At 42.8% G+C, this 26,710-nt stretch overlaps 1 long non-coding RNA gene across 2 annotated transcripts; it reads right to left on the bottom strand.

Moving 5' to 3' along the window:
• Positions 1 to 3,546: 3,546 nt before the first annotated feature.
• Positions 3,547 to 25,592, bottom strand: LOC140696336 (uncharacterized). Of its 2 annotated transcripts, XR_012072512.1 has the most exons (6): positions 25,461 to 25,592; positions 22,204 to 22,382; positions 20,391 to 20,487; positions 9,406 to 9,695; positions 8,716 to 8,829; positions 3,547 to 3,770 (listed from the first exon to the last, which is right to left on the bottom strand). It is a non-coding gene; the product is annotated as an uncharacterized lncRNA (long non-coding RNA). The 2 variants fall into 2 exon arrangements; XR_012072511.1 differs by lacking the exon at positions 3,547 to 3,770 and having other exon boundaries at positions 8,356 to 8,829.
• Between the last annotated feature and the right edge of the window lie 1,118 nt (positions 25,593 to 26,710).

Here is a 26,710-nt window from a genome sequence, read left to right as displayed (position 1 = left end):
AAAAAATCAGCTAAGAGACTGTAATATTTACCCAGGCAGAAGGAATTGAGGGTTTGGTTTGAGAGGAAGGAGTGGGTGGATCCAAGAGATCCTGATTTCATTTATTTAGTCCAAATCTAAGGAAAAGAGCAGATCTTGCAAAAACTATGACTAAGTAATTTAGGGTCCTGCTTAGTTTCAGAAAACGAAAAGGCACAGAAAAACACGTGTGTGTGTCTACGATCTACACGTACTTTATAGTTTTACTAACACTCGTGGAAATGGTCCTAGCTCCACGAAGGGCTGTAATTGGAAGTTTTTTCCATTAGATGGAGCTGCATCTTTGTTACAGGAGAATTTTATGACTTACGACAGGAATGTTTTATAGATGATGAACGTTAATGCGGAACAGGAAAGAACTGAAAATTAAAATAGTTTTAGAGTAGCCATGTTATTTCTGAGTTTTGAAATACCTTGAGTTGTTTACATGGGTGCCTTTGCATGAGTCTTATATTTTACGCATTCTGTTGATATAAAGCTTATGTAATAAAACTTTGTTTCTTGTGACTCCTTTCAGAAGGCCCAAACCAAACGCTACCCCTAAAAGAGTAGCTGTTAATAGTGTTTCAATTAGGATATTTCTTGATGCAGGTCCACAATCACTTGTTTGCAATTCTGAAATTCAAAAAGCCAGATTTTGCAAATAAAAAGCCAGGAAACTCAGTTAAATTTGAATTCTAGGTAAACACTGAATAACTTTTCTAGCACAAGTATGTTCAATGCAGTATTTGGGAAATATACTAAAAAATTATTTGTTGTTTATCTGAAACTCAAATTCATTTGGACATTGTGTGTTTTAAATTGTAACCCGTTTGGAAAACCATAGGTTTTTGATTAGAAAATGTAACCTAGGTTGACGCAAGACCACGTACACAGTTTACCTCACTTAGTGCAAACATACATCACTACAGAGAAATGGATGTATTTAACTATGGACAGATACTACCCCGACTGCCCTGGGGGTGTTAACATAATATATGATGTTTGTACCATGTTATTGTTTCAAAATCAGAAAAAGTCCTGAATTTTAAACTACAGTTGTCTCCAAGGCTTTTAGAGAAGAGATTGTGAAGCAGTGATAAGTTTTTGTTTAGTAAGCAAGAAAAGTACGCAAAAGGTTATTTCTGAAGATACTGTAAGAAATTTTGTAAAAAACCAAAATTGGTTCAACACAGGTAATGTGACTGAAAATAAACCTAACTTCTTTTGAAAAGAGTGTCTTGATTTTCTGCTGCTTCAGGAAAGTCAGAAAAGTAACATAGAGGACAGGGCACCTACAGTTCAAACCGAAAGAACCACGGAGAAACCATTTCGTCGTCCCCAGCCCAAGCAAGAGGGCCTTGGACTCCGAAGGAGAGGCGCCGTCTTCCCTTCCCTTCACACGGAGCAGGCCCTGTGGAGGGAGGCTGCCTAACTTCGCTGACATTACCTTCCAGAATGTTGTCGCTCTGCTACTTAGGAAATGCTTTCTAATTTGTCTTAAATCTGTCTGCTTTCAGCAGATACTTAATAGAGTCAATGTTATTTATTTATTTTTTAAATAGAGTCAGTGTTAATGACCATTAAAGAACTGCTCAACATTTTCACAAATATGCCTTTACCTCTTTGAATAGCTATTGATTTTCTTCTCAGTTTCCATTTCCAGCTTAAATAACCTCAATTTCCTTCAAAATTTTTTCCATTGTAGCCATTTAACAAACTTTGTTATTATTATAAAACAACTAGCCTCAATCATGTATGCACTGTGTATTAAGGCATAATATGCAGGAGGATTGCATTTCTGTATGCATTTTTTAACATATGTACACATCCCCAAGTTATGCTCCAGAGCAGCCTCAGTGTTTATAATGTGTCTACGAGGTCTTTTCCGGCTAGGTCTTTTTATGCTGCCTCAATTTCTTCTAATCACTTTGAAAATAAGTTTTTGCCAAATAAACCCACTGATGTTCTCTTTTTCATATGTATATTTTGCCTCTATCTTCCAGCTTCCTAAAATCAACTTAAAATCTTATTACATACCTTCTTGTTGTCACAAGTTAGTTGTGGTCTGTGTCACTCATTAAGAAATAATACTAGTCCTTCAGTTGTGTATTTATAACATGAATCGCATCCAAAGGGAAACAGGTCTTGTTTAGGACCATTGTACAAAGTGGTCTGCTCACAATGAATGTCAAAATATATACAGAAATATATATGATATAGGTACATTCAAAATACTTCTGATTATATGAAAAACTTTGCATCCTTATTCTTTTAGTTAACATTACAAGGTAATCACTCTCCCCACAAACATAATTTTTATTGGATACCTCATATAGATTTACCATTGTTTGCTTAAGTCATTTGTCTATTATTGGACATTTTGGTTATTTTAAATTAAACTACTACTATTAGCAGTGTGGCAGTGAACATAAGGTTTTGTTTTTAAGCATTTGGGATTTTTTAGGATGGATTTCCAGCAGTTGAATTGCTACGTAAAAGAATGAGAGGTAATTTTAGGCTCTTGATACGCACCACCACATTTCTTTCCAAAATGATTTTATCAGATTAAATTTGAACCAGCAGCGTGTGGAAGCGGGCACTGAGGGTCTCGAACACAGTGGTCAGCTGCCGAAGCAGGACGCGCCCTTTCTTACCACTTTTTGATATGACCCCATTCAAGACTTTTTTAAAGATGACTAAAAGCATTACCTGGAAATGACTAAATTCAGCCTTGGAATGAATGATACACAGTTTACTAAACCTAATGTTGATACATGGGTTTTAGTCAACATAGAGTTAGAAGTACAGAGAGTTTCTGATGTGAATTCTAACCCCTCTTCACTGAAGAATAGTGAGGCCAAAGAGGAGTGTGTAGCTCAGTGGCAGAGCGCATGCCTGAAATGCAGGAAGGAGGTCCTGGGTTCAACCCCCAGTGCCTCCATTAAAAATAAATAAACCTAATTACCTCCCCATCCAACAAAATTAAGCAAATTTTAAAAAATAGTAAGACTGATGAGACTAATCCATCACAGCTGATGAACTGCATGAGGGGACATGGACAGCCTTAGCACCCTTCTATGGAGGCAGAGAAATTGAGGGAGGACAACCCGCCACCTCTCCCTTATTAAATTAGCACTGAGGTTCCGCGTGGTACCCATCAGGCCTGTTCCCAGACATTCCACTTCTCCTTCTGGACACATGATGAGATTGCACATTCCCAGCTCCCTTTGAGGTTAACTGTGGCCACGACTTACTTGAGCCAATGAAATGTGAGAGGAGAGTCACAGGTACCACTTCTGTGTGGCAGCTTTAGGAGTCAATGTATGTTTTGCCACTTGCCCCTTTCATGCCTTGGTGACTGTGGAAGCTCATGTTGAAATGGTCTCTCCGTCAGCCTGGGGCCCTGATAGCTCAGTGAGCAGAGCATCTTTGCCATTCTGTGATGGATATGTAAGTGTGACTGGGAAATAAACACTATTTAAGCCACTGAGACTTTCAAAGTTTGTTTCTGCAGCAAAATCAAACTCACTCTGACTGATACACCCCCTTAACCCAGCTCCGTGTTGGAAGGCGGCTGTTTCCCCAACTGCAGAGGGTCTGAGCCTGTGGGGAGTCTCACTCCTGCGGACAGCTTCCCGGCAGCTTCCACAGCCAAGTCCTGTGTAGCCTTTTTCTTCTCCGAAGTGTGTAAGCCGTCCTTTCTCATCACCACAGCATACCTAGCTTTTGCTATGTCAGCTGTGCTTCCTCTGTTCACAGGAAGAAAAAGGAAGCTCTTTTTGGTTATACGCGAGGCTGCAGAGCACGCTGAGGAGTGTGGTGCAGGGGAAGGCACCACAACTCATTTTTACTAGTATTATCGGGAACTGGGTCTGACCCTCTCTTTCCCTTACCCGGGTTCATTCATCCTTATACATCTATCTCCCGTGGTTGCTCACACCTCAGGCAAGTCATGGTTCCCTGACTTTATAAGGACTGATGATAACGGTGCAGATTCTCTTAGTCTCTATTTTACAGTTCTCAAGTCCAGATTTTAAAGTGTAGAATCTTCAACAACACTATTTCTACTTCTGTTGCCCCACCACACAATTCATTTACTACTGTGTGCATCTTTATAAAACTTGGAGGTTAAGAATGTGTGGTTTAATGTATAAAAGCTTGATGCTGGAAAATGATTTCTTCTTTTTGTGTGATTGATAGGTAGGGTATATAGGCTGTCCAAGCGTTGTTTTTCTTTAAGGGAGACAACCTCAAAGTTGGACTTGACCTTGAGATGCTTTCCTTCATTATTAGAACAAAGAGACAAACAAACAAAAATATAATTTTGTAGTTATTTCTTGTCTTGCATCTTAAAAGCCATTACTGTATCTGGAGCTGCATGGACTTTGATGTTTGGGTATTTTACACTCATTGATGTGAGGATTATGGAAACAACTTATGATTATACAAAGAAATAGGCATCGTATAGTAGTTTAGAATGATGCTCTAGAGGGAGAACTTGGGTTTGGACCCTGGACTCTCCTCAGTGTAAACTGAGTGAGCTGAAACGTATCACGAAGCCTTGTTGTGAGCATTTAATATGAATGTAACAGGAGAAAATAAAACTGTTATTTATAATCACCCTTCACTTTATAAAGAAGACTCTTAATATATATTAAGACAACTGACAACTGAATATATAAGTATGCAGGTTGGGGGTGAGAGACTGGAGGAAGGAAAGGAAGCTGATGGGGTTGGGGGCTCTCTGAAGGGTGACAAGGAAGACCCCGCTGGCAGCAGAGCTGGAGAGGAGGAGAGAAGAGTCAGCACTGATTTGGATGTTTGCGGCAGTTCTCTGAGAACGTATAATGTAAGACCTCTTTTCAGTTTCGCATTTGAAATCTGTAGTAAAGTCTATTTTTTCAAAAATCTCAGAGTGCTAGGAATGACTGTCTTTCTTGTGTAAAATGGGGCAGGGGCCTAAGTGCCTACTGGTGATGGGTGAAGACAGAGTCAGCCTGTGAGGATGAGTGACAGCCCGTATCTTCGTTAAAAAGAAAAATACTGCACTGCCTGGCAGGTCCAGGAGTCTAACGGGAGCCGTGCACCCATTGTCTGAGCCAGAAGAAGGTGTTTTGTCATGGGAACAACAGTGGACATTTATGACATTTGAACAGAGTCATATCTGCAAAGATCTGTGATACAGCAGTGAGGGGCTGCAGTAGCTGGCGACTAGCAACACAATTAAAGAAGACATTGTTTCTTAAAGCCTGCAACTTGAACAATTGGGGACAGAAAGACTAAGAATTCAAGCACAATGTAAAGAAATGAAATGTCTGAATGAGGAATGAGAATGGCATATAATACGGTCCAGTGAGGGCACAGAGCTGTAGCCCTGAATGATGCTGAGCTGGGCTTTGAGAATACAGGAGTCTTGACGGGAGCATGGCTTCTCTAGTAATTTCTCTAATCATTTCTGATTCACAGTTTCTTCTGTATCCTAAAGAGAACAGTTTGGGGATAATGCAGTTTTATTTGTATACTATCTGTATGGTGTTGTTTTTGTTTTCCTTTTTGACTTTGTTTAAATGTCTGTTAATTTTATCTCAAATCATTTTTTAGAGTGGAATTGGTTCTTCTTAATTAAACTTTTTAATAAAGTTCTTAGACAAGACCCTTTGGTTCCTAGCCTCGATGGATACAAGGTTATATCTATGGCTATGTTTTTGAATCCCAGAATGTAGAACAGGTCAGTAGCCATCCTTATGAAACCCTGTCTCAACAAAATTCCTTTCTTCACCAGTGTGCCATGACTTGTGAACTGCACTGTGTCTGTTTGGCAACCTAGGATTTTTTTTTTCCAATATCTCTCCCCCAAGTTATGAAAGTGATAAACACTAAAAAACGATATAAAATAGGAAAGCATAAAGAAGAAAGTGAAAATCATGCTTAGTCCCATCATGCAGAAGTAAACATTTTGTTTCCTACAATGTTACATTTGAGTTTTGGAAACAAAGTTGATGAGCTGTATAAAGAATAGCCCTGGAAATCAAAGATTTGCCCTTGGCCAAGATTGAGGTATGTATGTCCTATAAAAATTCCTAAAATTCCCAGGAGAAATCTTCAGTTTTTTTTTTTTAATTATTTCTTAAGTACCCTAGGATTTAAGAATTTGGAACTGCAGAAATGAATATTTGATTTATTAAAATAATTGTTATCTAACTACCTCTTGCTGAATTTCCTTAACTACCAAACTAGGAAAGTATTCATTGCTCCAGGTGTTCTATCACAGCTGCTACGTGTGTGCAGAAACAGGGAGAAGTATCAGCTTTCTCCCTTATTCTCATGAAAAGAAAGAACTCTTTTCTCTTTAACTATTGTATAATCTTATTGTCAGGGCACAGTTTATTATGGTGTTCCTTAACCTTTTTACATGTTGTCTTCATTCTGTGTGTCGCTTTCCTGATTTTACTCTGAGAAATAAGATGGAAGTGAGTGAAGAATATAAATTTAAATAACTACAGCTTGATGTATTGACCCATCTCACCCTGTAGTCACTTAAAAATTATTAAATTCTGTGGACAAAGTCACAAGCACTAAGCCTGCGAGGAATCTGCATACATGTCTGCTGTAGGGTGTTTGTGGTAGTGCTTTGGTAAGACAGAGCCCTTGCCTGGAAAGATAACGTTCAGTGAGAGCAATGTTTTCTGGATGTGTTTAACCCCCTCTAGTAGAGAGGAGAAGCGTAGAGAAAATTCCCCAAATATTTTGATTAGCCTACAGAGTTTATCTAATTAGGTGATTTTGTCTAAGCTCATTAGATGTGCTAATTAATTTTCACTTAGTTAAGCAAGAGAAAGCTGGTCACCATTTAAAAAAAAAACTCTCATTCCCTACACATTTACAAACTAGATCATCTTTATGGAGATGTTTAGGACTGAACTGAAATGTTATTAGCATATTTCATTTCTTAGTTGAACCAAACAAGACAGAACCCTGATGCAGAAAACATATCACTTTATCTGGAGCGAAACTAAAAGAGAAAAATCTATCTTTGACCAGATTTCTCCTCAAACCACTATTTTAGGATCACATAATGTTTTCTAAGAACAGTCATCCACCGATGAGGAAAAACTGTCAGTGATTTTGAAACCACCCTTGCTACTGCTGCGTTTAAGAAGAGTGGGCCTTACAGAGGCCACTTCAGCTGGCATTTTTCACGTGCAGACGGACATCTGTTTGGCCTGGGCGCCGTGCAGCTCAGAATGCATTTATTCCCCTCGCATTCTTAAGGGGCTCTGTGCACTTGCTGGATGCCAAAGATAACATCTAGATCAGCAATTTCTCATAAATCATTGGAACATGGAACATGAAACAAGGAGAAGAAATCAGGAATTCAATAATAAATACGGCAAGGTGCACAAACAAGAGAATTGAAACCAGATGAAAAGGAGCCTTTCAGTACAGAAGGTCAAGAAACGCGTTTCCCTGCTCCCCCAAGCCTTAGAGGACTCCCTGTGATTGTGCGTCCCGTCCAGCCATCAGCTTACTGCTCTGAGCTGGTTTTGGAATATTTATGTGGTGGATTTAAAGCTTTAACATACGACTGAAAAATTAGTGTAGTTTATTTTAGTTTGCTCAAGACCCCAGGCTATTGTGCAATGAAGAGGAAAATAGTGTTTACTGTGCTTTAAGGAGTACTGTGCCCACGTGCCTTGAAATAAATTCTAGGTATGTGTCTATAAATACAGCTCAATCTGCACAATAGGGTTTTTTAACTTGAAGTTACATATGTGATAATGAAATAATGTGACTAGTTCTGTTTTAAACAAAATGTCAGAATTTCTCAGGAGCCATTTTAGGAAAACATACTTATCTTAGCATTGTTGATATTACTAAATATGTTATGGGACTATCTCCCTGAGTCTTGAAAAGCTGCCATCTGTTTTTAAAAATAGCTTCCGCGATGACAGATCATCATCCTTTGTCAGTGGGTTTGAACTTCTGGAAACATAGCCATTAGGTGACAAGTATGGTAAATGACATAGGTGAAATGATTTGTTGAAAACAATGTAGAATGATAAAGTAATAATAAAAGTGGTTGGAAGGCATTTGCAAAGAAAAGTTACAAAGTATGAGAAATTTCTCCCCATACAATTATTCAATATGTAAGGTGAACATTAGAATTTTGGGTACTTTGTTTTATAAGAAAGAGCCTCATTTTACTCTTTTATTTTGGATATTTTTATTTAATTTGAAGTGCACGATGAGAACACGCTTGTAAAGGGCATCGTAAGCAATCATTATAGACTAAAGAAATTGTCTATTATGTGCAAAAACAAATCACTTTGTAAGTTCAGGTTTATAAACACTTTTATGTTTTGTTTTTTTTAATCTGAATGCTTTCATGGCATACTTTGTGATTAAATTACCTTTAAGATACTGAGTTGATGCATTTTGGTCCCCATGAAATTTATTTGTCTACCCTTGATTTCCGTTCCCCATGTCAGCCTTGTCAGGCCTGAACCCTTGCACCACAGCAGACCGGCCTTGGACCCACCTCCCTCAGTGCCTCCCTTAGCTGCTTCCAGACAATGAGTTCCTTCATGCAGAGATAAATTTTCTCCCCTATGGTCACTATTAAAAAACAGCCTAATTCTGTTTTGTCTCCTAGGTTTCTTGATACATAGGCAGGCATTGTCACACGTGACTAACCGTGTGGGTACAGCCAGGAGACTTGGGACCAGTCACCAGCCTTCCACTTGCCAAACAAGCCATCTCATCCAAGTTGCTTAACTGCTCTGTACCTCAGTTTTCTCATGGGCAAATCTGAAAAAAATCACAGCACCTAATTTATGGTATCGTAAGGTTTAAATGAGTTGACATATTTTAAATGCTGCAGAGAGCATCTGGTACATAGTGAGTCTCAATAAGCATTTGCTATTATCATTACATTTAAATAAACAAACATACAGAATGAGCCTTTTTGCTGTTATTATTTTTAATAATTTCAAAGTTTATGGAGAATATTTTCTCATGCCTGTAAATATGTTTACAGCTGATAAGATTTAGCTTATGGATGTACCATAATTTACTGCATTAATCCCTTATCTTTGATATTTAGGTGGTTTGCATTTTTTGCTGTTTTAAATAATGTGATAACTTTGTTCATCCTTGTTTTCCTAAAATAATAGGAGTTTGTTAATAGTTCCATAGGGTGTGTGCATTTTTAATGTTTTTGATTTTTTTTTTTTCCTAAATTAGCCACTAGGAATATATGAACTTGTATTGCCCTCTGTAGAGGCTGCATTGATTTCTCTAGCTCACTGGGCATGTGTCAGTCTGCGCATCCAGCATAATCCCTCTTCTACTGCTTTAGTCTATGAGTCACTTCTGCCCACTTACCAGACTCCTCACACAGGAAAACAGCTTTTACTGGTCCAGCCATCCAGATCATCATCAGTGATTGATACGTTGGGGATGTCTCATCCCAAGCGCTTGGTTCTTCCACGTTGCCTTCGTCTTTCATCTTGGTTCCATCTCCCATTGTCCCTACTCCTTGCTCCTTACATCTTGTTGCATATCTGTCTCTCCAGAAAGGTACAAGTTCCCAACCTCAGGGATTTCCTTCGATGTGCTATTTCCAGAATTCTTCCTTTCAGCCAGATGCAGTGTAAGAGGAGTAGAACGGAGGGCTTACAATGAAAGAAAGCAGAGACAGAAAAAAACCCCATAATATAAGGGACAAAATAGACACAAATGAGGGCAGTTAGAAGGTTATGGGGCATAATTTTAAGGTAGGGACCCTGTATGGGGAAGTTCTTTATATACTGAAACAAAACCATGTTCAAGAGATACTGTTAAGTGTAGAAACAAGGCATGTAATCCAATCGTGTGTCCCTGTTTGCATTAGAAACTAGGGTCTAAGAATGTACGTGCATTGCTTGTGCACCACATACCTCTGGCAGAACCCCGGGAGCCCTGCCCCTGGAAAGGAAAGCTGGGGAGTGGGGAAGAGGGGTGTGAAGAGTCTTCACTTTCCAGCCTTTTGTTCCGTCTGAACTGTCAACGACATAAATGTGTTGTCTATTTGAAAGGGGGCAGGTAAAATATATTAAAATTCCTCTCATATGTGAATGCCTTGTTTTACTCCTTGCCTTACATAATGGTGCTTTTCTTTTTAGAACCTACTTCCTGCCTTTATTCTAATTGTCCTATTAGCATACGCAATAAAGGACCCCTGAGACTAAAAGGCTTTCTTCTGACAAAATTGCTAACTGTAAATTTCAATTATCCACAGGCTGAATGTGACAAATCTCTGTCGTATAAAATCTTTGCTCAAACATCATGACAATGAAGAAAGTTGTCTTCATTTTTGTGTGGTGTTCGGTGAAAGCTAAGGGTTTGAGGGGTAAAAGGACAGCAGTGGTTTCCAGGCTTCACAGAATTAGTGGCAGGGCTGGGGAGAAAAGCCAAGCTTTTCTATTTTTCTTTTCTTTGTTTTTTTCCAAAAGAAGCAGCTCATTGTATTTGGGCTCCCACAGCTATATAGCTAAAACCATATTGGTGTTTTGCGGTTTTTTTTTTTTTTTGCTGTACTTTAATGAAACTCAGAATGATTCACTTGGAAGAGTGGTCTTAACGGCAAGGAAAACAAACACTTTATGAATACAACATCTATAAGCCTGAGCCTCCCATCTTTCATCTTGACTGTTTTCTCTGAGTCTGGCATGAAGCAGACACACACCAGTCTCCACAGGGGTTAAACAGAGAACCATCCAAACATCACAGAGCGCTGTCCAGAATCTTGATGACGTCCACTCCCTGACTCTGGTGCGCGAGGCCTGGCTCGCAGCGCAGAGACCACGGTGTCCCGGCCGGGACGGGCCCTCGCAGCGTGTGCCAGGATCAGCAGCCCTCCTCAGCTCCGGCACAAGGCGCACACGTCTCAGCACAAGCCTCCGTCCTTTGTCTAGGGAACCGAACACAAGCAGCTTGTTCCGCATGTGGCTCAAGGTCCATGTCTGCTCAGTCTTAGAGCAGGGTCTTTGCTCCCACTCTGTTTTAGGTCAACGTTCAGCACCTTCTTTAGCTCACTTGTTTAACTCTCTAAGTAAGCTCTTACTTCCGTGTATTACCGAAGGTAGGGACGGGGGTGGGGGAGAACCAAAGGATCAGGATGAAGCTGGGGACTCAGGCATGAGTTCCTGGGTCTTCAGATCTCAGTGACAGGAACCCTCCCTGGAACCTGAACTCTAAATCCAAAGCGGTTGTACGCCGGTGAAAAAAACACTATACAGAGATGCACTGAACGCTAATAGTAGTTTGTTTTGAGTGGGGCTGTGGGTAGTGTCTGTATTATTCTTCTTTATAGCTTTTTGTACTTTTCACATTTCCTACTGTGAACCCACCACTTAGTAGGTCTGTAAGCTTGAGTAGTTATTTTGTGGAATCTCTCTTTTAAGGAATCCTTAAAGTGGAGACAAGAGTAGAAACTCTTAGGGCTGATGGAAGGGCGACGCGAGCGCGTACAGTGCCTGCCTGACTTGCAGTTGTCGCTCCGCGAACACTGGCCTCCTCACCGCGGTGCTCTTCTCCGCGCTCTCCTTTCATTACGGGGCCCGCAGTTTGATTTAGGACCAGCTGGGAGGGTTACCTCTCTGTCAGAAGATCTGTGCTTCTCAAGTTTTAGCGTGCATCAGAATCACCTTGAGGGCTTGTTGAAAGCAGACTGCTGGGTCCCATCCCTAGCGTTTCTGATTCAGCAGACCTGAGGTGGGGTCTGAGGATTTGCCTTTTTAACACGTTTCCGGTGATGCTGATGCCGCTGGTCCAGGGAGCACACTTTGAGAACCATGGATCTACAAGCTGCACAAGAATTAATTTCAAATTATTCTAAACACAAGTATCTGATCTCTGTCCTTCCTCCCTCTGTTTCTCCTTTCCTCCTCACTCCCGCTTTCCCCCGCCCCCATATTTGGAGGTTACAGAAACCACCAAATTCTGTATGTCTCACCTCCATATGTTTTGTCAATAGCTCAAGTCTCCTCTTATGTCAAAAAACAAAACAAAACAAAACAAAAACAAAAAAACAGAAGGGAGCAATAATGTTGTTTTGCTCTAAGTATCTTGTTTCATTCAGATACCAAGAGAAAGAGAAACAAGCATTTTCTGGTCAGTCCCAAATCTGAACTGAGATTGTCTACTAATAATAGAAAGACAGTCTCTTTGATGACTTCATGCTTAAAAAAAGTTGGAAGCTCTATGGGCATCCTGGTGCCAGGGAATATTTTTTATATTTAGTGTTTGTTTTATCTTTTATCAATATAAATATTTGAAAAATAAAATGGTCAGGAAAATGGCTTAGGAAAACATTTCAGGTCAGCACTTGGAATACCAGGCCATGTTCAGCTTGAAGCCTGAAAAGGCCCTCTTTGTCCTCCTAAACTGTGTAGGAGGGAATGTGTTTGCTTGAGATTCCCAAACCCCCAAAGTTGAACGCAAGATGGTGTGTTTGCTTATGCGCCTTATGTGCGTTTTTTGGGGAGGTTTCTGTGGCCTTCAGTAGATAATCAAAAGGATTGTGACTCAGAAGAGATCAATACTACCATGGGGACTTGCTTGATCACAAGCTACTTGTTAATTTCTTGATGAAGAGAGCAAAGTCCTAGCATGGGAGAGGGAGCTGGAAGCATGAGCTGGTGAGTGGCCAACTGAAAGATGAGTGAGGACCAGTGAGCTCTGTCAAGGAGCCATAACCACTGTATGTCCCTTCTTTGTAATATATAGTTAATAAAGATACTCACCTAGCTGAGTTGTCAAGGTTAACGGGATGTTTGCAAAGCCCTTAGTAGAGTACCGGGTATATGGTAGATGCTAAATACACGGCAGCCAGCAGCAGTGGAAGCCGTGGTTGCTGGAAGGCTGACCTTGTTGGGAGCAAAGATCTTCAGCATGTCTTTGGTTCCAGCTGAAGGATCAGAGGTCTCCCTCTGTGAGGTAAGGTTATTACCTGCATTTTACAAATCAGACTGAGGCTCATTTTCAAAAGGACTTAGGGCGACTTGTTATTTTATGCTGTGTTCACTTATTAGAGCCATATTTTCTGCCAGTACAATTGTATCATATCCTTATGATGCAGGAAAACAGATGTGGGGCATGAGGAGGGCTGTGTCCCAGGTCTCAGTTGAGCCCCTGGGACGTGCCCCGCCAAGTGTGGGTCCTTGGCTTCGCACAGGAAAGAATTCAAGAGCGAGCCATAGTTGAGTGAAGGTAGATTTATTCAGCTACATTGAAAGGCAAGAGAAAGGCCACAAGGTGTGGGGGTTGGGTGCTCAGATTAAAAGTAGGTACACATTTCATAGACAGAATGCGGGCCGTCTCTTGGGAGGGAGGGAGAGAGAGAGAGAGAGAAATAAGGGGAAGGGGCTGGGATTCCCAGGAAGCTGGCCATTTCCTACTCTTTGGCCTTTTGTGGCTGGCCTTGGGACTACCATGGTGCCTGTGGGCGTGTTATTCACCATGTTAACATATTACAATGGGCGTGTAATGAAGCTCAAGATCTACTAGAATTGAAATCTCTCATCAAGGCCTACTGGGGGTTGAATCTTTCACCATTTAGATGTTAACTGCTGTAGCATTCCTTGAATGGCTGGGCCCTGCCCTCTTCCTGTCTCAATTATGTAAAATTATAAACATTTCATCCACTGTGCTTTGTAGGAAGCACTGTGATTTCCAAGCACTCAACCTCTCCAACAAGTTTGAAAAGCACTGGCCAAGGTGGTGATTTGGAAATAGCTGGGCAGCAGCCGAGAACCTTAATTGTTTGGTTCTAAACTCTGTGCTCTACCCAGTGAACCGCTGCCCTGGCTGGGAGTAACTCTTATCTCCCTGTATTGTGGGCTCTGGAATTAGTTTTGCATTTAAGCAAAAACTTAGCTAAGAAAATGGAAATATAATACACACCAACACACACAAAACAGCAGCATACACATGCTACTTAAAAGGTTTTTTCCTTAAAAAAGTAAAAACAGACTCTGAATAAGGTAATATTTTAACTCACGCCATGGAGGCTGAAGGTAACACTCAGCAGGAATGCTTTCTGTTACTCCCAGCTAATGAATCTCATGCATTTTCTCAGTTCCTTCTCTTAGCCACGGACCTCACAAACCAGCAGTTCTTGCTACTCAGCCTGTGGGCTGTGCACATTATTGTCAGCATCCCCAGGAAGCTTGTTAGAAATGCCGACTCTGAGGCCCACCCCCACTGCTGAATCAAAATGTGCATTTTAATAAGATCCTCAGGTGATTCATATGCATGTTAACATTTGAGAAGCATTTGTTTAGGTAACCAAAACATTTCTTCTGGGGAGTGTGAGGGCAGCTCGAGGGCATGGAGATGGCTTGCAGTTTCCTGCCTTTCTCCCTCAAGTGTGGGAGTCAGTGCTGGGTGTATCTCTCGGCTCTCTGTAACTGTACCCTGGTCCTCCCTCTGTGGCTTCTGGCTCATTGCTGCATCCGAGGATGTGCCCCACTTTGACCAGCGTTAATTGCTCCCTTCCTCTGAAAAGCCCAGAGCCTAGAGAATCAGAAACTAGGCAGAAGCAATCCTCTGTTTCACCAAAATCTTTCTGGCTGGGCACTACTGGGCAGAGTGTTCAGGCCGCACGGCCTGTGGCAGAGCTGCTGGAGGAAGCTGGAAAGGACTCGAGGAAGGAAGCTGCTACTGAGGACTCTCACCCGTTAGTAGGAGCTTGCTGGAGGAAAGGAGAGTTTAGGAAGTGATGAGTGAAGGGAGAGAGACTAAAGTTGGAACAGTGTTTCAACTTCTTGTTTTAGCCCCTTGCTGGGGTCCTGTTCTAGTTTTAGGTGAGCCATTTATCTCACAGAACTGCTTTTGGTCAAAGTGCTTTATCCCAGTTTCAGGGGTGCTGATTTTCAGGAAGCATACTTGCACTGCAGAAGCAAATTTGATTCCATTATTGGCCAAGAACAAGTTGACCATGTGGATTCTGGGACTATCATTTCAATGTCACTATTACAAAGAGGTTGGAATTATATTATTATTATTATTATTATTGAAATGGCCCCCAAACTTGGGTGTGAGACACCCCAAGGGACAGAGATGATGATGGCAGCTCCCCAAAGAAAGGAAGAAAGAAGGCATGTTGAGGCCCTGCGGATGGAAGCCAAGGAAGACAATCCCAGGGGGTCCTTTGACATAAGGAGCCCTGTGACTCTAGCAAAAAGTCCAGGATGGTCTCCTCCCAGGCTTGGGGAGGTTAAGTGACTTGGTGGAGGTCGTGGAACTAAAAAGAGGCAGAGCTGGAACTGGACTCAAGTTAGGTGGGTTCCTTGGCTTGGGAAAGGCCAGGCCAGGAAAAAAAGTTTGCTTCTCAACCTTTAGCTGCCTCACAATCACCTCATAGGCATTACCGTGTTTTTAATTTCCCAAGGTATGAAGAAGGATTAACAAATGACCACATTTAGGCTAAAAGATTGCTTATTCTTATGCTTGGCCTTAAAACGGTCAACTGACCTGACTGACCCATTGCTAAAACTAAAGCTATTGATCCTACTATTTCTACTTTATTCCAGAAATCAAAAGCTATGATCACGCTTGGTCTCTGAGTCGATCTCCAGGGAAAAAGCCACAGAACTGTAACCTTACAAAGTAAGCTAAATACCAAAGAGACCACGCCTTGAGTGCTTAGGAGATAAAGAGATCAAAAAAGTGACAACGGCTGGCCTCTATAGAACTGGTCGCCTGGAGGCATCATGAGGCCATTCTGAGTCTTCTGATGAGAAAATGGTTCTGTTGATTGTTATCAGTGCTTTACTGTTTGAGCGATGGCTATATAACCACCCCACCCCATCCCCAAGTGGGGGGTTCCCGGTGTTGAAGGCACCAGCCTGCTGTGAGTGCCCTTTGCCAGCAAAGTAACACAGCTGCCTCTTCTCTTCTACCTACGCTCCAAGACCCGGTCGCTGAGTTATTTGGCTCTTCAGGGACGGGGTGGGGGAGGGTATTTTGGCAACAGGTAGGCTTGAACTACAGCAGGGAACAATATTGACACATAATAGACATAGGAATGGTCAATGTATCCATTCTCAGATTTCTCCTCCCTTCCTAGCTTCAGTAGGGGAGACTCTGGCTTGATGGTCAACTCCCAGGTTTTTTTCTATAGCACTGAATACTGGAACCAGGCAAACGGACAAACTAAAGGAAGCCAGGGGGGCTAAACTGATGTACACAATGAAATGTTAAAAGAAAAGGAGCTATATTAAAAATTCACTTTGGTTGGGCCTTGGGAAAAGTCATAGAGGAGACTTGGGAGTAAGGAGTCTTAGAGACTGAGAGGCTCTGGAATAACCACGGGAAGTGAAGAGGAGGAGAGGAGAAAGGTTCCGTGGGCTATGGACCAGATGCCTGTCATATCCTTCAACAGATGCAGTTAGAGATTCAAGTGTCCTGTTGTTCCTGAACTGTTTGAGTGTAATATCACGTGAGTCTGGGTCACGTGGGTCCCGGGACTGACTGGAGACAGAGAACTGGTCTGGCTTTATTCTGACTTGTCCACACCTTATCGTCCAGTTCTTGTTATAACAGGTAGCAAGACAGCGAGCTGGGAAAGGTATATCAGGATAGCAAGGAAATTCAAGGACACTGGTGTTGCATATCTAACTCTGCATCGTTTCTTAATCTGCACTGTGATTCTTTGTTACCTTCAAACGTGCAATGAAGTCTGTTACATGAAATGGCATTGCCTTGGAGAATGAGGAAAAGGGTAGAGTGCCCATACTGGGGACAAAGTGATCATAAAAAGGACAGCAGCTCTTAAGAGTATTGATGAGGAAGGCAGAGGAGACGGAAATGAGACCAGGAGTAGAGGTTTGGAGTGGAGAGTTGACAGGTGAGCTCCAGGATATTGCGAGTTCTCCCGGAAAATTTCTGGAGAGCACAGATTTCTTAAAGTTATAGTTATTTTTTTGGCCACTAAAAGCTAAGATCCCAAAGGCTGGAGACTAGTTGTGTCTCTTAACAGCAGAGAAGAGCGTTGGAAGCTTTATGCAACTTTTACAAACTCTTATAACTAATTCAAATGTACATGCGATCTGCCTTGAAACAAGAGGGCCATTATGCTAAGAGACAAGTCACTGGGAGGGCTCAGGCTTAATGGGAACCAGAAAGTGGTGAAGAGAGAAAAAAACCTCATAGAAAAGCTGCATTTTGATATGTTCCCAGGTGGATTCACCCCAATCAAAGAGTTTTGGACAAGGAGCTAAACATCTGGATTACAAGAGAGCCTTAAAGAATGTTGGTATTCACAAAGGACTTCAAAGCCTGATTTAATTTAACCAGTTCGTTTTTAGACTGAAAAATCATCTGCCTGGCTCTGAAATATCTGAAGAGCAATTTTACATTCAAATGTGCAGCAACCAGACACAAGATCAAATCCCCCTATTTTTTTGAGGCTTCAGTTTTGCTGGATCCTATCTTTAGAATGGAAAGAAGTAGCCTATTTTTTTTACAATATATCACAATTATATTCTTTATTATGTAATTTCATATATATTGTTATCATATGATTTATCATAATATCATAAAAATAGCCTGGATCAGCAGCCCAGGATGCCTGAAGTGACCAGGCCCAGAAGACAGTTGCCCACACCTGCGGTGTGATTTGCAAAATAGTTCTGCTAAGGTGCCCAAATTCCCCTTCATTAGGTGAATGAAAATACTGCAACCATATCAGTAAACAAAGAATGCTGAAACTAAGTCATCAGCGGCTGCCGCCACCCCCCCAGTGAGAACAGGCCTGCAGCCCAGCCTCTGCAGCCACTCACAATGGTGCACTCTGAGCAGACTCAGAATAAGAAAGGACAGGATACTGGCCCTAGATAGCTAGGTGCTTGTCAAAGGAATGAATTCAATGAGCCCAAACGTTTGCTTCCTCCCATACATAGAAGAGCACTAAATTCTTTAACTTGAGATGCCTGTTTTTCTTTAGATAACAAGTAATCTTTTAATGTTCCAACTACCTGGTCTTTGTTGTAAAGCTCCTATACATCCTAGCTCCTTCCCTACCCCTTTGGAGCAGTCCCTCAGGGCGATCTGAGGGGCTGTCATCCCGGCTCGCGTCCTCCCACCGAGTAAAACATAACTCTCCACTTTCAGTCTGTGCGTTTATTTCAGCAGACAATTATAAAGGTCATCTTACCCAGGAGGGTGGTACCTTAGTTCACGTAGGTTGCAGGTGAAAGGGCTCTGGAGTCACACAATCCCACCTCCAGCATTTACTAGTTTAACTTCTCCACCCTTAGTCCCCCCAGCATAAGAGTAACACCACAGGGGGAGGGTATAGCTCAAATGGTAGAGCGCATGCTTAGCGTGCATGAGGTCCTGGGTTCCATCCCCAGTACTTCCTCTAAGAATAAATAAACCAAATTAACTACCCTCACCGCCCCCAAAAGAAAAAAAAAAGAGTAACAGGGCACAGTGCCTAGAACTCAGCACAGTTACAGTAAACGCTCGTTTCCTGCTCCCGTGGGTGGTAAGGGCGGGAGAGTTACTCACTAGCTCACTGAGAGGGAGCACAGGGGTGAATCTCACGTACAGGCCTTGAGGGAACGGGACAGATGGAGGCCAAGGTGCTGAGGAAGACGGTCCTGAGTCTGGGCCTGTCTCTGAAACCTCTTGGGTGTCAAGCCTGGTCTGTAAGCTGCATAAACAAAATGCGTCACACGTTCCATTTTTCAAAAGTATGTGGATGCTCTGATGGCTCTTAAAAATTCACAAAAAGTCAGTTTTGAATTTCTGGTAGCTTTGGTCGTTCCAGATGTTCTCCAGCAACCGGTGATGAAAGCACAGCTTCTCTACAGGTGGCGCGCCTTCCTTTCCCCCACCCCCCCCCCGTTTTGTTTTGTTGTTTCTTTAAATAAAAAAGCAGCCTCAGATTGGAAAAAGCTGGGACTGTCAGATCTGGGACTGGAGTCTTGTCCTAAACTGAAGAGGCAGGAAGGCTTCGGGTGCCTGGATGTGGGGACTCAGGAGGGAGAAGGAAGCTGATAGCAGGGGAACATGGTTCTGAAAAATGTAGCAGGGTCGGTTTTGTCAGGCCATCCCCAGAGAAGATGCAAAACGGCAGAAAATGGCGAGATCCTCAAAGCAACCCTGGCTGTGTGTGGAGTAAGCAGATTCTGCAGGGAACCGGGAGACCTGCAATTCCTTCAGCAAGAGACACAGTTCTGCTTGCTTTTCCCCCCGACAGGCTCCATTTCCTTTGTTTTCTTCTCTGCAAATCTTCCTTTCTTTCTCAGTTCCTCTTCTTTTCACACCCACAGAGAACCAGATTCTAGTAGTGAGAAAAACTTGTGAAACAAATATTTGGGTTGTATTATAAATCAGTTGTCATTTATTTTCTGTTTCCTCTGACTATTGACATCAGCCTGGCTTTATTTGGAGAGGGGGGCCACACACTCAGGACTCAGTGCAAGAACCAAAACAAAGATGACTCCACAGCACCGTAACATGCTCAAAGTGTTTGCTGTTAAAAGGTTCTCGCTTTGACAGTATACTTTTTAACCATTTGAAGCTTGCTGTCTGAAGGAGATAAGGGTACAAATGGGGTCTGGCCAATCCCAACCAACTTTGTTGTGTAACAAATTTTATAATTATTTGCCATTTTTGGAACTTTGAATCACACCGTAGATACAATTTTAAATCTTACTTTGTTGTACAATGAATATTTTATAACATAAAATTCTCCTCGTGGTAAAATTATTCATGGAGGAAAACATCTTCAATGGTTGCACCATCCTCCAGTGTACAATGTAGCAACATTGATGCAATCACCGTCCGTTTGTTGGGGATTTATGTTATTCCCAGTTTCTTACTGATATCAACCCTGCTGCAGGGAACATATTTATGAACAAAAGCACCATCTGCATTTGTGACATTTTCTGCAGGATTGCCACTTTGAAGTGGAGTCTTTAGCCAAAGAATGTGAATGTTTTGAGGATTCCTGGCACATATTGCCAAGTTGTTTTCCAGAAAAGCTGCACTCTCTTATTACTCCACACTCACTACCCCTACCCTTGTCTGCAGCCTCCACACCAGCACTGCAAGAATAAAATATGAAATGCTTGACATACGGTACTTGGCACCTAGTAGTGACTCAGTAAAAGGTAACTGATCATGTTAAGGATGAGCCAGGTTATTCTCATGTTGCCTCTCTGTAGAGGTGCAGGGTTTCCAGGCTCTTCTGAGTTGTCCATCATCTGGACGTCCAGGATCACCAGCTTATGTCCCTTCCCGAGGTGCACTGCTGAAGGACTGACTAGCTGTGACAAATTTCTGTGACTGGGGTCACGGAAAGGAAAATTACTTACAATTTTACCGGCTCTGGATTTTTCAATAGGTGTCCGAAGACTGTAACTCAGCGGGCAGTTCTGAGCTCAGGCTGTTCAATGGAATCAGCGGGGAGCTCTGTAAACAATACCAGAACATGGCTTTAGTTGGTCGAGGGTGGGGCCTGGACATTGGCATTTAAAAAATTCTTCCCAGGTAATTCTAACATAAGCAAAGGATGAGCAACTTAACCCTGAAAATGAGTCGTTTGGAAATTCCAGGCACCACGTGGCACCTACTGAGGAACTTACCTGGAAGCTTCCTGGTGTCCCTCAAAGACTAGACTTAAGAATACGAGATGAAACCCTCAGGGGCCTCAATCTTCAACATGTTGGCAAGTTATTTGCTAACATCCTGCCTGCCTGATAGGCCAGATAGATTGATTCCTTCTAGAAAAGTATTTTTCTCTGCATTTATAATAACTTGTAGAGTGCTTTGTGAAGAAGAAACTGGAACTCAAAGTAGTTAATTAACTTGCTCTCATTCTCTGCTAGCAAGAGGCTCATTTGGGAATTAAACTCAAGATTCTGAATTCTATGATTTTTCTACCACACCATGTTGCCCTTAAAAAAAAATTGCATTCATCTTTTTGTGCTCATGTGACTGAGTATGATTTTTTTTCTTTACAATATGAGGCTGACTTGGTTCCTCATTTTCAAAGAAGCTTGCCTATAAAAGTGATCTCCCCCACCAAACAAACAGCAACTGTATTTTGATCAGGTGTTCTGGGTGAGTTCTAGACATGGCCCAAGAGGAATGCAGCTATATCTAGTCATCACTTCATAAATATTGATGAAGAATGATACAAATGTTTAAAAGGAAACTTTATCTGAAGGAGTGTCTTGGAATTCAGCTGTTTCTTTTCATGTTTTTCAGACCTCCTACCCTGGCACTGAGTCCAAACAGCCAAGGCTGGGCCAGATCCCAGTGTTTGCTCATTACTGTGGCACCAGCGATTCAGTACCTGGTAGGATTCAGGGTGGGGTGACCCCAGGGCTTGCCGTCCACACACCCAGTCATTGTTTCTGAGCCATGATGAATATTTCATAACACGGTGGCTCTGCAGAAGGAAGTACTGAGTTGCAGATTAGTTTGTGAACTCCTTTTATTCTAAATATGAGAAAAGAAAAAGCCCGTCCTATAGCAGAGAAAACTGAGGCAAAAAACCATTGCTCTTTATCCAGTCATCTCCATGTATGTACATGTATAACTGAATCACTTTGTTAAGGAAACGACAGGCCAGCCAAGAAACAAGCACCGCTCGGAGGGCTGGAGCGCTCAGATGTATTACGCCGGCGGGCTCAGAGGGGCTTCTGCTCCGAAGCTCTGAGCACCTCCAAGACGTGCGCATGAGGTTTTACAGGGTAAAGTACAAGCTTGGGGTATTCGGCCAATAGGCATGGAACGGCTTTAGCAGCATCATTATCACAAAAGTGGAGGCAGGGAGGCAGCAAACCAACATTCCAAAGCCAGATATCTATCTTTGAAAATCCAGCTGGCTAGCAAAAAAACATGAAGAGCAAACCAACACTAATTAACTTAGATTTACAGGTTAGTCCAGCAGAACTCAGATCAGTATTCCGATACTTAGATTTGTGAGTTATCTTGTTAGCCCAGCCTAGCCTCTCTTTCACATTCCTAGACTTGTGAGTTATCTTGTTAGATCAGCCCGGCTTTTCCTTCACAACTTTGCTGTACACCTGAAACTAACATTGTAAATCAACTACATTTCAATAAAAACCAAAATTTTAAAAATTAAAAAAAAAACCCAAAAAACCCCACTGCTTGACTTGCCTGAGGGCACATGGTCACAGTGACCATGCTGGACGGGAACTTGTGCCCTGGGTGGTTGTGCTACACTGCGCCCCCTTCACCACTTTCATCTCTTTCATCTGTTAGTTGCTCATTTAAAAGTTGGAGACAAAGAAGTATGCACAAAGACGTTCCTTGCTGCATTGGTTATAATAAAAAACCTGAAAACAATGAAATTGACAAATAATAAGGAAATGGTCAAGGGAAAAATATGGTCTGTTCATTTTAAGGAATATATAAATATTGAAAATAATAATTCAAAAATACTTTGTAGTAACTTGAGAAAATGATTAAATTATAAATAATTTTTCTTATTCTTCTTCATCTTCTTGACCTCTAAGCTGGTGGTACTCAGTGTGGTCCACTGACCAGAGTGGACCACATGTCAGCTTGTGAGAAGTGCAGAATCTCAGGCCTCACCCAAGCCCTGCTGAATCAGAATCTGCATTTTAACAACATCTCCAGGTGACTCACACCACATTCATGTTTGAAAAGCACTGATCTAAGTCAGGTGTTTTCAAAGACTCAGTCCTCAGACATCTTCTCTACACCCTTGTGCCTTGAGTTAGTGATTCCAGCACCTGATAGCATATTATGTCTCTGATTCCACTGGCCTGGGACAGTGGCCTTGGGCACTAGCATGTGTATATGCACCTCAGGTATTCAAAACTGCGGACAAGGTTGCGATCCACTTTCTATATGATGCCCCCTGTGATACAATTTTAAGTAGAAAATGCATGATACCAAAGAGCATATACCTTGTGTATTAATTATGGAAAACTACAGAGAAAATACTGAAAGAAAATATACCAAAATATTAACCATGATACAAATAGAGGTGAGGTTTTCTGGGGGAGTGGGTTTGTTTACATGGTTCTCTACTAAAAATGGTCACAAACATCAGGCTGCAGATTCAGGTGTGCAAGTGATACAACTTTATTTTTATGTACTAAAGTTAATTTTGACTTTGAATCCCAATCTTCTTGCAGTGAAAACTTTTCAGTTAATTCAGAGAAATCTCTGCAAATCAAGATTGGCTCAGTCAAGCTGCCAGTGGCCCATGACTTATTGTGCAAATTGGAAAAAGTACCCCTCTGGGCGGGTGCAGCCCCCACCAGTACACATGGTGTGATGGCAAAGCACAAACTAGATTGTGGTCTCCACACGCTCCCTGGGGTGTCACTGTGCAGTGAGCAACCTGCACCCCTGTGTGTGGTGTCCTGGGCTCAGTGGACCCCACTTCTTCATCTCACATTTTAGGTAAACTCCACAAAGCTTTCATGGTGGCACTGGATTAGGAGGGGGACAAGGAAAGCATGGCATCCCCACAGTCTTCGTCACTGACACTGTCCTTGCCATGATGCCCTGATTCCCGTCTGGCCTCTGAGGGAGATGGTTGACCAGACTGATGCTGGAGCCTCCTTACTAATTCAAAGCTTCTCCCGACTGGGTCCTCTCTCAGGACTTCTAAGCTCTTCTGGGAAATGTTCAGCTACTCCTTGAACCTCACTGGGAACAGGGAACATCATGAGGCCATCTCAGCCCAGCAGCCTGGATATGCCTCCCGCCAGTCCCCATGTTATGTTTCGGGGTTGCTGTGTAAACTTGCGGCCCTCCTGAGCTCCACCCAGTGCCCCAAACCCTCCTGGGGGTTTCGCCATCTCCCTGTCCCTGGGACTGGTGGGGGGCCAGGCCAGGAGTGGGTGGAACCCGGAGCCCCATCTCAGTGCTGTTCTTTGTGTTTCTACCCAGGGAATCTTTTGTTCCTCTGGGACAGACAAACTGCCTCTTTTATCACCTTGCAGCCTTCCAAATCTGTTGTTTATTCGTCTCCTTGCCATCCTGGTCTAGGATTTACAAATCAAAACATTGCTGTTAGTCACCAAAGGCCTTTCTTCTCCTTTTCTCGGGTTTTGCCCTTCCCTGGCTCAGTGAGAGCCTCCCACTGAATAGGGAAAGAGAGGGGTTCTTTTAAGGAAACACAGGAAAAATGTTTTTTTGTTTTCTGTATTGAAGTATAGTTGATTTATAATGTGTTAGTTTCAGATGTTCAGCTAAGTGGTTTAGTTATACATACATGTATGTACTCTTTTTTCGATTCTTTTCCATTACAGGCTATTACATGATATTGTGCTACACAGTAGGACCTTGTTGTTTACCTATTTTATACATAGTAGTGTGTTTCTGTTAAGGGAACACGGGAAAAAAATGTTGATTAATAACCTTAAAATACTATTCTGCCACGCGTACTTTCCATATAAATATATTTAACAATAAACCAACAAAAGAAGCTGCAGGAAAACATCCTGCAGGAGTTCTGAGCGCTGAGACATGAGGAGGCTGAGGGACTCGCTCAAGGCCCCACGTCAGCGGCCGGGGAGCCGCGCTGAGGGTCGCAGCCGGCAGCTCCCGGGAGCCCTGCGCTGGACAGGCGGCGGCGCTGCCCTCTCACCCGCGCGCCTCGCGTCCTCCACCAAGATGAAAAGACCCTGCTGGCCCCCTTGACGTTCAGAGACAACAGCCTTTCCTCCTTCACGAATGAGTGGTGAATATTTATTTTTTGAAAAGTCGCTGGTAATTGTGGATATGTTTTTGCAGGTGGTCTAATGTCTGTTATTGAAGGGAAAGACAAGGTTCATGAGGACAACCTAACGCTGGTTTTGGCTCATTCCTCACAGGAAGTCCAGTTTTCTCACTACATTTTGTTGATCAAAATGGAACGAAGGCCATAAAATCCAAAGCAGCGTGAAAAGCACCGCACTGACTCCTGGGGGCTTGCAGGTGTCCGCGGGGACAGTGAGGAGCAGTACTCGGTGGGGGCGGGGCAGGAGACCGTGGGGCTGCCTAATTTCATCCCACCTGGTGAGAACTGGATTCCGAGCTCACACACCCATGAAATCACAGCCAGCAGCTGGGGGAAAGTTCTAGGGGGTGAAACACAGCACAGGAAGTGGAGGGGGGTGCTTCCCCATCGGTGTGGGGTGGATGCACACAAGTTTCTGCAGGACAGGAAGACAACTGGTGAATTGCTTTGAGAAGCAGCAGCACGAAGCTGCCACTCACCTCGGCTCTCAGTGCATGGGAGTTTCTGTCCTCCCTCCTTCTCTGGAATTTAGAGTCGTGTTAAGGTCTGGTTGTAGGAGTTCTATTAAAGAGTTATCCTTTCTGTATTAGTCTTCTCAGGCTGCTGTAACAATCACAGGCTGGGCGGATTAAACAACAGGAATTAATTTTCTCACCGTTCTGGAGGCTGTCAGTCCAAGGACAAGGTGCTGGAAAGGTTGATAGTGAGGCCTCTTTTCCTGACTCGTAGGTCCACTCTCACTCTGTGTCCTCCCATGGCCTTCCCTCTGTGCACATCGCGGGGTGGGGGGCTGTTTGATGTCTCCTCTTCTTATAAGAACCTCCGTTCTGTTGGATAGAGTCCCACCCTTATGACATCCTTAATTATCGCCTTAAAAGCCTATCTCCGAATACAGTCACATTGGTGGGTAGGGCTTCAACATACGGATTCGAGATGGACACAATTCAGTCTATAACATGTGTTGGGCTCTGGGCTGGGTGCTGAGAATACGAATTTCTGAAGACTTTCAGCCCCTGCCTTCAGGAGTTCGTAGGTAGGGACTGGCTCTGTAGCTGTCAGAGGAGTGGGGTATTCAGTGAGCTGTGGGGGCCACGGGAAACACACCTCTGCTTTAAATGGTACTTCCTAGGTGGCCTTTACTATGGTTGTATCTTGAGCTAGCAAATTCCACAAATATTCTAGATGAGCAGTGGAAGAGCTATTTTCCTGGTGTGGCAAAATTGTACATTGAGGCCCTTAAAGATTTCGATGAGGTGAATTTCTGGCAAAACCAAAGCAAGAGCTGCGAATGAACTTTGGCAATTTGACTAAATTAAACACAGGATTTTCTTGGGGTTCCAAGGTTTTCACCCACACTACACCATTTCCTTCACCATAGCTACAGGTTAGAGTGGACAGGACACTTGGCAGAGAGGACGGAGCAAAGTCTTTGGGGTGGGAAAATTGGGGATGGGAGTTGTCACGAGAGGAGGAGTCCACCAGCCCCTCTTGCATAACCAGCTACGTGGGAAAAGAGGAACTCCAAGGAAGATGCACCAGACACAGGAAGCTGACTGTTCCACGCACCCAAAGCCTTTTAACCTCTTCACTAGCTGCAGCTAAACCTCTACACTGCAGCCCAATTCAATGTCCTTGAATTCGACACTTGAGATTGGCCACAGCCCTGCTGCTCATACTGTTAGTAAACAGGCAAGAACAAAGGTCCGGGGGTGCAATTTTGCCTCTGAGCCACTAGGGGGCGCACACGACTTCCCTCTCGTCGGAAAAGGAGGAAGGGAAGGATCCGCAATATAGAGAATGGCGTTAGGGTGCGGCGTTCAGTGTGGTATTCGGGCTGGGGTTAGAAGCTGCTGTGAGGTTTTTGCTTTTTTCTGTGTGTGGTGAGGGTAGGTGATGTGTCAAAGA

This window comes from Vicugna pacos, chromosome 1 (assembly GCF_048564905.1).
Source record: "Vicugna pacos chromosome 1, VicPac4, whole genome shotgun sequence".
NCBI classification, from domain to species: domain Eukaryota; kingdom Metazoa; phylum Chordata; class Mammalia; order Artiodactyla; family Camelidae; genus Vicugna; species Vicugna pacos.
Note: the sequence above shows the minus strand (reverse complement) of the source record. Positions and strands in the feature narration are given on the sequence as shown.